Raw genomic sequence first — 16,862 nt, 5'->3', positions numbered from 1 at the left:
AGAGTCCCAGAAGAAGAGAGGGGAAAAGTGGCAGAAGGTTTATTTAAGCAAATTATAGCTGAAAATGTCCCCTAATCTGGGGAAAAAACAGACAACCAATCTAGGAGGTAGTGTGAACTCCCACCAAAATCAACAAAAGCTAGACACCACCAAAAGATATCATAATTAAATTTGCAAAATATAGAGTAAACAAAAATCCTAACAGCATCAAGGCAAAAAAAAAAAAAAAGTCTTCAACTTAAAGGGAAGACAAATAAGCTTAGTAACAGGCCTCTCTATAGAAACTTGGCAGGCCATGGGCGCTTGGGTGGCTCAGTGGGTTAAGCCTCTGCCTTCAGCTCTGGTCGTGATTTCAGGGTCCTGGGATTGAGTCCCACATCGGACTCCCTGGGAGTCCGAACCAGGGAGCCTGCTTCCCCCCCCCCTCTCTACCTGCCTCTCTGCCTGCTTGTGATCTCTCTCTCTCTCTCTCAGTCTCTCCCTTTTTCTCTGTCAAATACATTAAAAATTTCTAAAAAAAAAAAGAAAAGAAAGAAACTTGGCAGGTCAGAAGGGGGTAGAATAATATATTTGATGTGTTGAATGGGAAAAACATGCAGCCAAGAATACTCTATCCAGCGAGGATGTCATTCAGAATAGAAGGAGAGATAAAGAGTTTCTCAGAAAAACAAACACCAAAGTAGTTCATGACCACTAAACCATCCTTGAAAGAAAAATTTTGAAGGGGACTCTGAGTGGGAAAGGGAAATCAACAGCTAAAAGGACTAGAAAGGAACGGAGAAAATCTCGAGAAACAATAACAAAACAAGTAATGAAATGGCACTAAATTCATAACTGTCAATAATTTCTCTGAATGTAAATGGACTAAATGTTCCAATCAAAAGACATAGGGTGTGAGAAGGAATAAATAAAAAAAAAAAAAACAAGATCCATGTCAATGCTACCTATAACAGATGAGAGAAAAATCAAGGAACTGATCCCATTTATAATTACAAACCATAAGATACCTATGTATAAACCTAACCAAAGAGGTAAAAGATCTGTACTCTGAAAACTACAGAATACTTAGAAAGAAATGGAGGAAGTCACCAAAAAAAAAAAAAAAAAAAAAGGAAAAACATTCCATGCTTATAGATTGGCAGAATAAATATTGTTAAAATGTCTATGGTACCTAGAGCAATCTACACATTCAGTGCAATTCCTATCAAAATACCATCAACTTTTTTCACAGAACTGGAACAAATAATCCTAAAATTTGTATGGAACAAGAAAAGACTCTAAATAGCCAGAGGAATGTGAAAAAAGGAAACCAAAGCTGGTTGATCACAATTCCAGACTTCAAGTTGTATTACAAGGCTGTAATCATTAAGACAATAGGGTACTGGCACAAAAACAAACACATAGATCAATGGAACAGAATAAAAGACCCCAGAAATGAACCCTCAACTCCATGGTCGACTAATCTTTGACCAAGAAGGAAAGAATACCCAATAGAAAAAGACAGTCTCTCCAACAAATGGTGTTTGGAAAATTGGATAGCCACATGTAGAGGAATGAACATGGGCCATTTCCTTACACCAAACACACACACACACACACACACACACACACACACCACAAAATGAATGAAAGACCTAAATGTGAGACAGGAATCTACCAAAATCCTAGAGGAGAACACAGGAAGCAACCTCTTTCACCTCAGCCTCAGCAACTTCTTGCTAGACATGTACTCAAAGGGAAGGGAAACAAAAGCAAAATGAACTCTTGGGACTTCATCAAGATCAAAAACTTTTGCACAGCAAATGAAACAGTTGAAAAAATCAAAAGACACCCAACAGAATGGGAGAAGATACTTACCAATAAATGACATATCAGATAAAGGGCTAATATTCCAAATCTAAAAGGAACTTACCAAACTCAATACCCAAAGGACAAAGGATCTAATCAGGAAATAGGCAGAAGACTTGAATAGACATTTCTCCAAAGAAGACACAAATGGCCAATAGACACATGAGAAAATGCTCCACATAACTCAGCATCAAGGAAATACAAATCAAAACCACAATGAGAAAACACACACACACACACACACACACACACACACACACACAATGAGATACCACCTCACACCAGTCAAAATGGTTAGAATTAACAGGTCAGGAAATGACAGATACTGATGAGGATGTGGAGAAAGTGAAACTTTCCTACACTGTTGGTGTGAACGCAAGCTTGTACACCCACTCTGGAAAACAGTATGGAGGTTCCACAAGAAGTTCAAACAGAACTACTCTATGACTCAACAATTGCACTACTAGATATTTATCCAAAGAATACAAACATAATGATTTGAAGGGGCACATGCACCCCAATGTTTATAGCAGCAGTATCCACAATAGCCAAACTATGGAAAGAGCCCAGATGTCCATTGACAGATGAATAGATAAAGAAGAGGTGGTGTGGGGCGCCTGGGTGGCTCAGTGGGTTAAGCCGCTGCCTTCGGCTCGGGTCATGATCTCGGGGTCCTGGGATCGAGTCCCGCATCGGGCTCTCTGCTCAGTGGGGAGCCTGCTTTCCTCTCTCTCTCTGCCTGCCTCTCTGCCTACTTGTGATTTCTCTCTGCCAAATAAATAAATAAAATCTTAAAAAAAAAAGAAGAGGTGGTGTATATACCAATGGAATATTACTCATCCATTAAAAAGAAGAAATCTTGTCATTTGCAATGATGTGGATGGAACTAGAGGGGACTGTGCTAAGGGAAATAAGTCAGTCAGAGAAAGACAAATGCCATATGATTTCACTCATATGTGGAATTGAAGAAACAAAACAGATAAACATAGGGGAAGAGAAGGAAAAATAAAATAAGATGAAACCAGAGAGGGAGACAAACCATAAGAGACTCATTAACTATAGTAAACAAATTGAGGGTTTCTGGAGGGGAAGTGGTTGGGGGAGTGGGCATTAGGAGGGTACTTGATATAACGTCCACTCAGTGTTATATGCAACTGAAGAATCACTTAACTCCACCTCTGAAAGTATTAATTCACTATATGTTAATTAATTGATTTTAAATAAAATAAAAATTAAAAAATAAATGCTGCCTAGAAGAGACTCATTTTAGACCTAAAGAACACCTGTAGACTGAAAGTGAGGGGATAAATATTTACTACACAAATAGCAGTCAAAAGAAAGCCAGCATAGCAATACTTCAATCAGACAAACTAGATTTTAAACCAAAGACTATAACAAGAGATGAGGAAGGGCACTGTATCATGATAAAGGGGGGGGGGATCTATCCAACAAGAAGATCTAACAATTGTCAATATTTATGTACCCCAAATGGGAGCAGCCAAATATATAAAACACTTAATATCAAACATAAGGGAATGCATTGATAATAATACAATAATATTAGGGGACTTTAACACCCCACTTACATCAATGGGCAGATCATCTAAGCAGAAAATCAACAAGGAAACAATGGCTTTGAATGACACACTGGACTAAATGGACTTAATAGATACATTCACAACATTATATCCTAAAGCAACAGAAACACATAACTTGTTAAATGCACATGGGCCATTCTCCAGAAAAGATCACATATTGGGCCTCAAATCAGGCCCCAACAAGTACAAAAAGATCGAGATCATATCATGCATATTTTCTAACCAGAACACTGTGAAAATTGAAATCAACCTCAAGAAAAAATTTGGAAGACTATAAATACATGGAAGTTGAAGAACATGCAACTAAAGAATAAATAGGTCAACCAAGAAATCAAAGAAGAATTTAAAAATATATATCACAACAAATAAAAATGAAAACATAGGGACACCTGGGTGGCTCAGTGGATTAAGCCTCTGACTTCAGCTCAGGTCATGATCTCAGGGTCCTGGGATCGAGCCCTGCATTGGGCTCTCTGCTCAGCAGGGAGCCTGCTTCCCCCAACCCTGTCTGCCTCTCTACCTATTTGTGATCTTTGTTTCTCTGTCAAATAAATAAATAAAATCATTAAAAAAAAAAGAAAACATGACAGTCCAAAACCCTTCAGATGTGGCAAAAGCAGACCTAAAAGGGAAGTATATAGCAATACAGGCCTACCTCCAGAAGAAAGCAAAATCTGAAATAAGCAACCTAACCTTACACCCAAAGGAGATAGAAAAAGAACAATAAATGAAGCCTAAAGCCACCAGAAGAAGGGAATTAATAAAGATTATAGCAGAAATAATTGATATAGAAATAAATGAACAAAAAAACAGTAGAACAGATCAATGAAACCAAGAGTTGGTTCTTCAAGATAATTAATGAAACTGATAAATCCTATAGCCAGAGTTATCAAAAAAGAAAAATGAAAAGACCCAAATAAATAAACTCACAAATGATACAGGAGAAATCACAACCAACACTACAGATTGTTCAATAGTTGCATATGAATGTGATATATCAAATCAATAAAAGAAAGGATAAAAAATATATGATCATTTCAGTAGACACATAAAAAGCATTTGACAAAGTATAACATCCATTCATGATAAAAACCAACAACAAAGTAGGTTTAGAGGAAACATCAATATAATAAAGGCCATATATGAAACACCCACAGCTAACATCCTACTCAATGGTGAAAAACTGAAAGCTTCCCTGCTAAGATCAGGAACAAGACAAGGATGTCCACTCTCACCATGTTTATTCAACATAGTATTGGAAGTCCCAGCCACAGCAATCATACAACAAAAATAAATAAAAGTCATCCAAATTAGCAAGGAAGAAGTCAAACTTGCACTATTTGCAGATGCCATGATACTCTATACAGAAAACCCAAAAGACTCCACCAAAAACTTGCTAGAATTGATACACAATTTCAGTAAAGTCACAGGATACAAAATCAACATAGAGAAATCTGTTGTACTTCCTATACACCAAGAATGAAGCACAACAGAAAGGGAAATCAAGGAATCAATCCCATTTGCAATTGCACCAAAAACCATGACACCTAAGAATAAACCTAATCAAAGAGGTAAAAGATCTGTTATCTGAAAACTAGAAAACACTGATGAAAGAAACTGAAGAGGACACAAAGAAACTGAAAGACATTCCATGATCATGGATTGGAAGAACAAATATTGTTAAAAATCTCTACACTACCCAAAGCAATCTACACATTTAATGCAATCTCTGTCAAAATACCAACATCATTTTTTATAGAGCTACAACAAACAATCCTAAATGTTCTGTGGAATCTCAAGAGGCCCTGAATAGTCAAAGCAATCTTCAAAAGAAATGTAAATCTAGAGACATCACAGTTCCAGACTTCAAATTCTATTACAAAGGTGATCAAAATAATCAAAATGATCAAAACAGTTTGGTACTGGCACAGAAATAGACACATAGAGCAATAGAACAGAAGAGAAAACCAAGATATGAACCCAATCTTTGACAAAGCAGGAAAGAATACCTATTGGGAAAAATAATGTCCCTTCAGCAACTAGTGGTCTTTGATTTATAGTTACTATTAGTTTTGTATAAAATGTCTTCCATATATAGCAGTCTATATTAAGTTGATGGTCCCTGAAGTTTGAACCCATTTTTACTTCTTCCTCCCCATACACATTTTAGGCATATGGTTTCATATTTTATATTTTAATTTTTTGAATACTTTGATTTTTTCTAGAAATATTTATTTTTACTGCTTTTTTGTTTCATACTTTTCATACTGCCACTTTGGGTCTTTCCTTTCCACTCAGAGTATTCCCTTTAATATTTCTTTTAGGGCTGGTTTAGTGGTCATGGAATCTTTTATCTTTTGTTTGTCTGGGCAACTCTATTTCTCCTTTTGTTCTCAATGATAGTCTTGCTGGATAGAGATTCTTAACTGCAGATTTTTCCCTTTCAGAACTCCGATTGTATCATGTCACTCTCTTCTGGCTTGCAAATTTCTCCTGAAAAATCTGCTTAAAACCTTATTATGGAGTTTCCCTTGTGTGTAGTTGTCTTCTTTTCTCTTGCTGATTTAAAAATTTTTTCTTTATCACTACTTTTTTGCCATCGTAATTACTATGTGTCTTGGTGTGGACCCCCTTTCATTGGTTTTGTTGGGGGGTCTCTGTGCTTTCTGGATCTGGATATGTTTCCTTCACTAGATTAGGGATGTTGTTAGCTATTATATCTTCAAATAAATTTTCTTCCCCCTTTTTTCTCTCTTCCCCCTCTGGGATCTCCATAATGCAAATGTTATTATACTGGATGCAGTCACCACATTCTCTAAGTCTATTCTCATTTTGCATAATTCATTTTTCTTCCATTTGTTCAGCTTTATTACTTTGCATTACTCTGGATTCTAGTTCATTTATTCTGATTCTTCCAGCCTGCTATTTATTCTACCAACTGTATTTTTAATTTCATTTATTCTTTTCTTCATCTCTGATTGGTTCTTTATGTTTTCTACCTCCATCTTAAGGTCTCACTGATTTCCTTCACTCTTTTCTCAAATGCAGTGACTATCCCTATGATCATAACTTTAAATTCTCCATCAGGCATTTTACTTATATCTTTTTCACTTAGGTGTTTTGCTATGGTTTTGTCCTGTCCTTTCATTTGTGATATATTCTTCAGTCTCTTCATTTTGCCTAACTCTCTATTTGTGTTTGGGAAGTCAACTATGTCTCTTGCTCTTGAAAGTAGTGGGCCAGACATACACTTTTTAAAATTTTTTTTCAGTGTTCCAAGATTAATTGTTTATGCACCACACCCAGTGCTCCATGCAATATGTGCCCTCCTTTGTACCCACCACCAGGCTCACCTAACCCCATACCCCCCTCCTCTCCAAAACCTTAATATGGAGGACACTAGGAGAAGGAAAGGAAAAGTGCATTGGGGGAAATTAGAGGGTGAGATGAACCATGAGAGACTGTGGGCTCTGCCAGACATACACTTTTAACTAGGTAGCACTGGTCCTCCTCCAGCAGGAGGCAGGGCTCCACAAAGCTTGCAGAGGTGACAGGGGCACTCCACAAATTGTGCACATTTGGACAGGGGCACATTTTCACAAGCATGGGCATTGGTCCCGTCCCACAGGGGACGTGCAGCCACCTGTAGGCCCGAGCCAGCCTGGGCTGCTTGGCAAAGTATGCGCAGGCAAAGGATGTACGTTTTTAATGTCTTTTTTTTTTACTATTATTTTCAGAGGTAGAATTTAGTGATTCATCAGTTGCATATAACACCCAGCACTCATTACATCAAGTAATCAAGTGCTCTCCATAATGCCCATCATCTGATTATCCCTTCCCTCCACTTCCTCCCCTCCAGCAACCCTCAGTTTGTTTCCTAGAGTTCACTGTCTCTTATGGTTTGCCTCTTTCTCAATTTTCATTTTATTTTATTTTTCTTTCCTTTCAAGGGGGGGGCACTTTTAACAAGGTGTGCTCCTTCTCCACAGGAGTTCAGGAGAAACAGTGTTTTTAAAGTTTGCATGGGTCTTCTTAGGGAGGGTATCCAAAGCACTGGGACTGAGACAGGTCTAGCTGAAGGGGACAGAGCATAATGTAAGTGAGTTACATAATAAGTTCTGGTGCACTGATTCCTGCAGGTGGCTGTGTGTTTATAGTGTCAGGCTGGGGGGAGAAATGACATCTGCCAGTTCCTTTGTTCCTGGTGAAGTCCCTGAGCAAACTCTGAGATTAGTAACCAACTCTCCCTCCTATAAGCCCTAGGGTACCTTTCAAACTGCTGCTTCCAAGCTGTATTTCCATAGGCTGTTTGCTGTGCTAGATCTTTTTTTAATTTTTTTTTATTTTCAGCATAACCGTATTCATTATTTTTGCACCATACCCAGTGCTCCATGCAATCCGTGCCCTCTATAATACCCACCACCTGGTACCCCAACCTCCCACCCCCCACCCTTTCAAAACCCTCAGATTGTTTTTCAGAGTCCATAGTCTCTCATGGTTTACCTCCCCTTCCAATTTCCCCCAACTCCTTTTTGTGCTGTATCTTTAGTGGCAAGGGCTCAGTTTCCTAGAATCCTATAGACTCTCTCACAAGCAAGCCCACTAATTTTTTAAAATTTCAGGCTTTAAGTCCCACTAGTTGTTAAACACCATGAAATTTGACCCCTCTGATTTTCATAGTCAAATCTTATGGGAATTTCTCTTCCTTTTGTAGCCTCCTCTCTGTACTAGTCTGTTTCTCACCCTTCTCCATACCCACAGCTACCTCCTTGGTCATGACACATGGTCAGACACATGGGGTTTAGGTTCCCACCAAGTCCTCATCTTTCCTACCCTCTTTGATGTGGCCTCTTCTCTACATTTAGTTGTGGAGTTTGTTGGGCCAGTCTTTGGGGTACTTTTCTGGGTTGTTTGCTCTGATGCAAATATCATCTAGCTGTATCCATGGGATGACATGAGTTCAGGGACCTCCCACTCTGCCATTTTCCCTGGAAGTCCAATCAAAATAGACTTTAAACATTTTAAGAGAGATGAACACATATACATTTTATAATTATACTCAAAGATGAAATTCTAAAATTGTTGCCCATAAGATCAGAACCAAAATGAAGATGCCTGCTTTCAGCACTTTTTTCAGTATTATAATGGAATTTCTAGCCACAGCAATTAGGCAAAAAAGGAATAAAATTCATTCAAATTGGAAAAGAACTAAAACTATCTCTATATGCATATAGCATGATCTTACATGTAGAAAATCCTGGAGAAGACACACACACACACACACACACACACACACACCATTTAGAGCTAATAAACAAGTTCTGCAAAGTTACAGGATATAAGATCAACACAGAAAATCACTCTAATACCCATATTTTAGCAATGAATAATCTGAAAGGAAATTAATAAGACAACTTCATTTACAATAGTATCAAAATGAATAAAATACTTAGGAATAAATTTAATGAAGGAGGTATAAGACTTGTACACAAAAATCTACAAAACATTGCTGGAAGAAATTAAATGCAAATAAATGGAAAGACATCTCATGTTAATGGGTTGGAAAAGAATATTGTTAAGATGTTAATATTACTCAAAGTGACCTGTGGATTCAGTGCAATTCCTATAAAAATCCTAGTGGCCCATTTTACAGAAATGGAAAAGTTTTTCCTAAAATCCATAAGGAATTGTAAGGGACTCCAAGTAGCCAAAACAATCCCAATAAAGCACAAAGTAGAAGAATTTACATTCCCTGATATCAAAATTTACTGCAAAGCTACAGTACTCAAAACTAGTCTAACGATAAACATATACAATAAAACAGAATTGAGAGTTCATAAATATACTTTTATATTTATGGTCAATGGATTCTTGACAAGGGTACCAAGACAATTCAATGGGAAATAAAGTCTTTTTTATAAATGGTACTGGGACAACTGGATAACCACATGCAAAAGAATAAAGTTGAACTCTTCCCTTACACCAAACATGAAAATAAACTGAAAATGGATTACATATTGTATGATTACATTTATGTCAAATATTCAGAATATGTAAATCTATTGAAACAGAAGATAAATTAGTGGTTTCCAGGGACTAGAGGGAGGTAAAATGGAGTGTGACTACTAATGAATACAGGTTTTTTTTATTGGATTAATAAAAATATTCTTGAATTAGATAGTGGTGGTTGGTCAATTTTGTGAACATATTAAAAATGACAAATATTGGGTCGCCTGGGTGGCTCAGTGGGTTAAGGTCTCTGCCTTCCACTCAGGTCATGATCCCAGGGTCCTGGGATTGAGCCCCACATCAGGCTCTCTGCTCAGCAGGGAGCCTGCTTCCTCCTCTCTCTGCCTGCCTCTCTGCCTACTTGTGATCTCTCTCTGTCAAATAAATAAATAAAACCTTTTAAAGAAATGACAAATATTTTAAAGGATTACTTATACTGTATGTGAATTATGACATTTAAAAAATGATGAAAGACAAAAGCATGGAAACTACATACTTCAAAGAATGTGTGCTCACATTCAACATGAAGGCAACAAAAGAACGGTCCCCACTGGATGGTCTCCTCTATTTTTGTAGGGAAGTATGTGTATGGAGGATACTGTAAAGCTATTTAATACCTTCACACATCATCTCAACAGTTTTTCCTGCTTGATGAAGTGGTTTTCAGACCAGGATTACAACAGTGCCTCAGATACAGGGATGATTTCCAAGCAAGAAACTAATTATACCTTTATATCTTTATGCCAGATTTTCTAAGGGCCTTTTGGGATGGATTATACTTTCACTCTATCTTGCAAAGTTGGAATTGACAATGACTGCAGCTGTATTGCCTAGTGGCTTAGAGAGCCTACTAGTTATCTATCTGTGTAACCCTTTTCTATACAAATGGGAATGGACTGAAAGGAAATCACTTGCTAGACCCTTACTACTGTTGCCAGCAATCTGAACCAGCACTATCATTGAATCTTAACACTTCTTCTAAAGATGGAAAACCAATGACATGTACAAAGAAGGAAAAATATTAGCTGAAGGTAAAAGAGTGAATAAATGGCTTATGCAACAAAGGACATCCCATATTACACTGTTTCCTCAAGGGGCTCAAAAGAAGAGAAAAATTGTCTCATCATGATCATACCAGATATCCAAGAGGGTGACAGTGTATATTTGCCCTGACCACCCCCACTTTTGGATTTTGACAAGGTTGAATGGAAGCTTGCAAAGCTGAGTGGTTTTAGTTCTCTGAGAGACATTCTGGTCATATGCTATAATGAACAGGATCAGCTGTTGATGGCTGAATAAAACTTCAATAATGTGGGGTGCCTGGGTGGCTCAGTGGGTTAAGCCTCTGCCTTCGGCTCAGGTCATGATCCCAGGGGTCTGGGATCGAGTCCCATATTGGGCTCTCTACTCAGCAGGGAGTCTGATTCTCTTCATCTCTGTCTGTCTCTCTGCCTACTTGTGATCTGTCAGATAAATAAATAAAATCTTTAAAAAAAACGTTCAATAATGTGCCAGTACATTTTGCTTCCTAAATGTCAGGTTATATCTACTATAAAGGATGTAAGACACTTCCAGGAATTAAGAAGACACTTCCAGGAATTACTATGCTTAACCATCAAACCACACAACTCCTGGCAGATTGATCACTGTAAAACTATAAACTTTGATCACCAAATACTTAGAAAGGTTCTGGGTTTATTATGGTCAGAATATAGCAGCTACATGCCTATGTTGCCAAAGTATGCTATGGATAAATACTTAACACCTTTGTTTTAGTGGGTATAGAGCAGTAAATAAAAGCTAGTTTCTGATAGGAATAGAGTAGTGGGCTTAAATGCCCACGGGAAATGGCCCCATTGTGAGACAAGGAAGGCTAGGAGAGGCCTTCATGGCATACTGACAGTTAATAACATCTAGGTGTGACTATGCATATAACCTTAGTATGTGGGACCCAACATTTTAAGGAACAAAACATGTATTCTTTTTAAAAAAGGATTTATTTATTTGTATGATGGGGGGACAGAGAGAGAGCATGCACCAGCATGTGGGTGCAGGGTGGGGGACAAAGGGAGAGGGAGAGAGAAAACTCAAGCAGACTCTGCTCTGAGCCTGGATATACCAATGAATTTTAACACTTTAGTCTCTCAATAACTGATAGAACAAACACACAGAAATATCTGTAAAGAAAGAGAAATCTTTAACAACACTATCAACTAACTTAACCTAATTGCCATTTCTATAGAACACTAAACAACAGTAGGATACACATACTTTTCAAGCACACAGGGAAGATTTACCAAAAGAGATTATATTCTGGGCCATAAAACAAATCTTAATAAAATTTTAAAGGATTCAAATCATATGAAGCATATTCTCTGAATTAAATTAGGAATCAACAATAAAAAAAAATCTAGAAAATACTATAAATTTAGAAATTAAATAACACACTTCTAAATAACCCTAGATCAAAGGAAAAATCAAAACAGAAATGAGAAAAAGTGTTTTGCCCAAAATGAAAATGAAAACAATATATCAAAATTTGTAGGGTACAGCTCAATCAGTATTTCTAAGGAAATGTATATCATGAAATTCTTATATTATAAAAGAAGAAGTACCCGATATCAAAGTGTGGCTACCAGACCAGCAACACCAGCATTACCTGGGAACTTAGAAACTCAGTCCCCAGGCCCTACTCCTGACCTACCAAACCAGAAATTCAGTGGTGAGGTCCAGGTGATGCTGATGCACATTATACTTTTGAGAAACACTGTCGTACACTGTTTGAGTATCATTTTTATGGTGTTAGGGTTTCTTTCTTCAGTAATGAATCTACACAGTTTAAACTGCTTTGAAATTCATCTCATTAAAAAAATCTTGTTTTGAATAGTCTGTTAATTTCGTATCATTTAGAAAATTTCCCGGGCCCTGAGTTGTACAAGTTATTAACCCTACAAATAATGCCTCACTTGGTAAAAACATCTAAATATCAGAAGCCATAGTTACAATTTTTCTTAAAATCTGAAGGGGGTTAAAGGAAAGACATTAGTGGGGAATATGATCCCATTGAATAATTGCTACTGCTTATAGCAGGATTTTCCTCCATGTGGGAAACGAGTGTTGTCAAATCCTAATCACATTCACTGATGAAAAGAAACAAGACACATTATTTTTTTTAAGATTCTTATTTTTTTGAGAGAAAGAAAGCCAGAGACAGAGCATGAGTGGAGAAGGAGAGGGAAAAGAGTGGCAGAGGAAGTGGGAGATGCAGACTCCCCACTGAGCAGGGAGCCCATTGTGGGGCTCAATCCCAAGACCCTGGGATCATGACCTGAGCCAAAGAAAGACGCTTAAACAAGTAAACCATCTAGGTGCTGTGAAACAAGACAAATTAAATTTAAATGGCTGATAATATAAAAATAATTTGCTTACAATATGGTTTTATACATGCACTTCAATATGAACTTGTCTGATGTTCTAGACTGTTACTTCAAAATACTGAAACCCTAACAGAAGTACTAATGCAGAATCACTGACTCCTATAGTGATAGATACCACCTTTCCAACTAACTCAATGCATCAGTCCAAACCAAATCTGGTCTCTATCTGAAATTTCTGCTCACATTTTCCCTAGGACACTGAGTTAAAGATTTGGGCTTTACTGGGCTTCAGTTACAGCTTCTACTAATCAAGAATAAACAAGGGGCGCCTGGGTGGCTCAGTGGATTAAGCCGCTGCCTTCGGCTCAGGTCATGATCTCAGAGTCCTGGGATCGAGCCCCGCATCGGGCCCTCTGCTCAGCAGGGAGCCTGCTTCCCCCTCTATCTCTGCCTGCCTCTCTGCCTACTTGTGATCTCTCTCTCTGTCAAATAAAATAAATAAAATCTTAAAAAAAAAGAATAAACAAATTCCAAATTGTATCAAAATACTTAACTGATGGGTAATAAATGATAATAAGAACATGAAAGCAACATTTGCCGTGGAAGAACTGTAATATGGATAATCTATCAATTAATCTCAGTGTTCATAATTATGACAGTTTTCAAAAATAAAGGGAGAGAGGTTAGAGCTAAGATTGTGGCATACTAGGAGGACCCAAGGTTCATCTTGTCCCTCAAACACAACTATATAACTAACAAATCATTTTAAATGCCCCAGACATCAACCTGAAGACTTACAGAACAAATTGCACAACCACATCGAAGAAGACAGGGAGTATGGAGATTTGGTTGAGGGAAGAAACAGATCAAGGATACAGGTTTTAGAAGCTGTGGCTGTGGAGAAAGATGAGAGAGGAGCACACAGTGGAATGCACAAGGAGAAATTCCCAAAGCCACTCACCGGGAAAACAAGAAGGGCTGATTTTCATGAGTTCTTGCAACCAGGAAGGCTTAAAGACTAACATTTTGAAGGTCAGCAGGCAGGGCTGGGATAGAGCCCTAAGGGCACTGCCTACTCCTGGAGAGAAGGTAGGCTAAAAACCCAGGGGCACATGGCATGGAAATAATGAAATGAAGAACTCTTGGGGCACATGGTGGGGGTGGGGGGAAGATTATTTGACTTTTCTTGGAGTGCGTCCCTTACAGGCAGAGTTCAGGGAGATGCCTCTCTTCGTGACAAAAGAGTTGGCCAGAGTCACTTCTGTCCCTAGCTCCTCAGCATAAACACAGAGACACCTGTATAAAGCAACAATGGTAGCAACCTGCTTATACCATGTCCCAAACCCCTGTGCTCCAGCAGTACTGCCCTTCTTGGTGAAGCCTGTCTCAGTCTAGGGCGACAGGCCCCCTTCCTCAGGAGACCAGCAGAAAACCCTGCAACACCACATCTCCTGACCAGAGAGGTCTTCAACTCTAGTGGAAGCAGTAGCAGGTCTCATTTCACAAGCAGACCAGAGCACACCTAGTTAAAACTCACCAGTTTGGCCAAGGACTAAACACTGTCCAATACAGGCAAGGAGAGCCTTTGTAGATGACTAGCCTGAAGGATAGAGCAGCCAAAACAAAAGAACTACTCCCAGAAGTGCCAGGCTCTCGACACTATATGACCTCTTCTACATAAAGCCATTCCTCTGAGGAACAGGAAACATAATTGGCTCTTTTAACACATGGAAGTTAGAGACAGAGACAAGATGCCAAGGAAGTGGGATTCATTCCAAATGAAAGAACAAGATAAGGTCACAGACAGAGATCTATGCAGAACAGATACAAGTACCATGCCTGATGGAAAATTTCAAGCAATAATCATAAGGATACTTGCTAGGCTTGAGAAAACACTGAACCTAATCTTACACCTAAAGGAACTACAAAAAGAACAAAAAACAAAACCTAAAGCCAGTAGAAGGAGGGATAGTAATAAAGATTAAAATGGAAAGAAATGATACAGAAAATAAAAAACAATAGAACAGTACCATGCTGTCTTGATGATGACAGCTTTGTAATAGAGCTTGAAGTCCGGAATTGTGATGCCACCAACGTTGGCTTTCTTTTTCAATATCCCTTTGGCTATTCGAGGTCTTTTCTGGTTCCATATAAATTTTAGCATTATTTGTTCCATTTCTTTGAAAAAGATGGATGGTACTTTGATAGGAATTGCATTAAATATGTAGATTGCTTTAGGTAGCATAGACATTTTCACAATATTTATTCTTCCAATCCAGGAGCATGGAACATTTTTCCATTTATTTGTGTCTTCCTCAATTTCTTTCATGAGTACTTTATAGTTTTCTGAGTATAGATTCTGTGTCTCTTTGGTTAGGTTTATTCCTAGGTATCTTATGGTTTTGGATGCAATTGTAAATGGGATTGACTCCTTAATTTCTCTTTCTTCTGTCTTGCTGTTGGTGTAGAGAAATGCAACTGATTTCTGTGCATTGATTTTATATCCTGACACTTTACTGAATTCCTGTATAAGTTCTAGCAGTTTTGGAGTGGAGTCTTTTGGGTTTTCCACATATAGTATCATATCATCTGCGAAGAGTGATAATTTGACTTCTTCTTTGCCGATTTGGATGCCTTTAATTTCCTTTTGTTGTCTGATTGCTGAGGCTAGGACCTCTAGTACTATGTTGAATAGCAGTGGTGATAATGGACATCCCTGCTGTGTTCCTGACTTTAGCGGAAAAGCTTTCAGTTTTTCTCCATTGAGAATGATATTTGCGGTGTTCAATGGAACAGAATAGAGAGCCCAGAAATAGACCCTCAACTCTACAGTCAACTAATCTTCGACAAAGCAGGAAAGAATGTCCAATGGAAAAAAGACAGCCTCTTCAATAAATGGTGCTGGGAAAATTGGACAGCCACATGCAGGAAAATGAAATTGGACCATTTCCTTATACCACACACAAAAATAGACTCAAAATGGATGAAGGACCTCAATGTGCAAAAGGAATCTATCAAAATCCTTGAGGAGAACACAGGCAGCAACCTCTTCGACCTCTGCCGCAGCAACATCTTCCTAGGAACAACGCCAAAGGCAAGGGAAGCAAGGGCAAAAATGAACTATTGGGATTTCATCAAGATCAAAAGCTTTTGCACAGCAAAGGAAACAGTGAACAAAATCAAAAGACAACTGACAGAATGGGAGAAGATATTTGCAAACGACATATCAGATAAAGGACTAGTGTCCAGAATCTATAAAGAACTTAGCAAACTCAACACCCAAAGAACAAATAATCCAATCAAGAAATGGGCAGAGGACATGAACAGACATTTCTGCAAAGAAGACATCCAGATGGCCAACAGACACATGAAAAAGTGCTCCATATCACTCGGCATCAGGGAAATACAAATCAAAACCACAATGCGATATCACCTCACACCAGTCAGAATGGCTAAAATCAACAAGTCAGGAAATGACAGATGCTGGCGAGGATGCGGAGAAAGGGGAACCCTCCTCCACTGTTGGTGGGAATGCAAGCTGGTGCAGCCACTCTGGAAAACAGCATGGAGGTTCCTCAAAATGTTGAAAATAGAACTGCCCTATGACCCAGCAATTGCACTATTGGGTATTTACCCTAAAGATACAAACGTAGTGATCCAAAGGGGCAAGTGCACCCGAATGTTTATAGCAGCAATGTCCACAATCGCCAAACTATGGAAAGAACCTAGATGTCCATCAACAGATGAATGGATCAAGAAGATTTGGTATATATACACAATGGAATACTATGCAGCCATCAAAAGAAATGAAATCTTGCCATTTGCGACAACATGGATGGAACTAGAGCGTATCATGCTTAGCGAAATAAGTCAAGCAGAGAAAGACAACTATCATATGATCTCCCTGATATGAGGAAGTGGTGATGCAACATGGGGGCTTAAGTGGGTAGGAGAAGAATCAATGAAACAAGATGGGATTGGGAGGGAGACAAACCATAAGTGACTCTTAATCTCACAAAACAAACAGGGT

The sequence above is a fragment of the Mustela lutreola genome, chromosome X (assembly GCF_030435805.1).
Source record: "Mustela lutreola isolate mMusLut2 chromosome X, mMusLut2.pri, whole genome shotgun sequence".
NCBI classification, from domain to species: Eukaryota; Metazoa; Chordata; class Mammalia; order Carnivora; family Mustelidae; genus Mustela; species Mustela lutreola.
Note: the sequence above shows the minus strand (reverse complement) of the source record.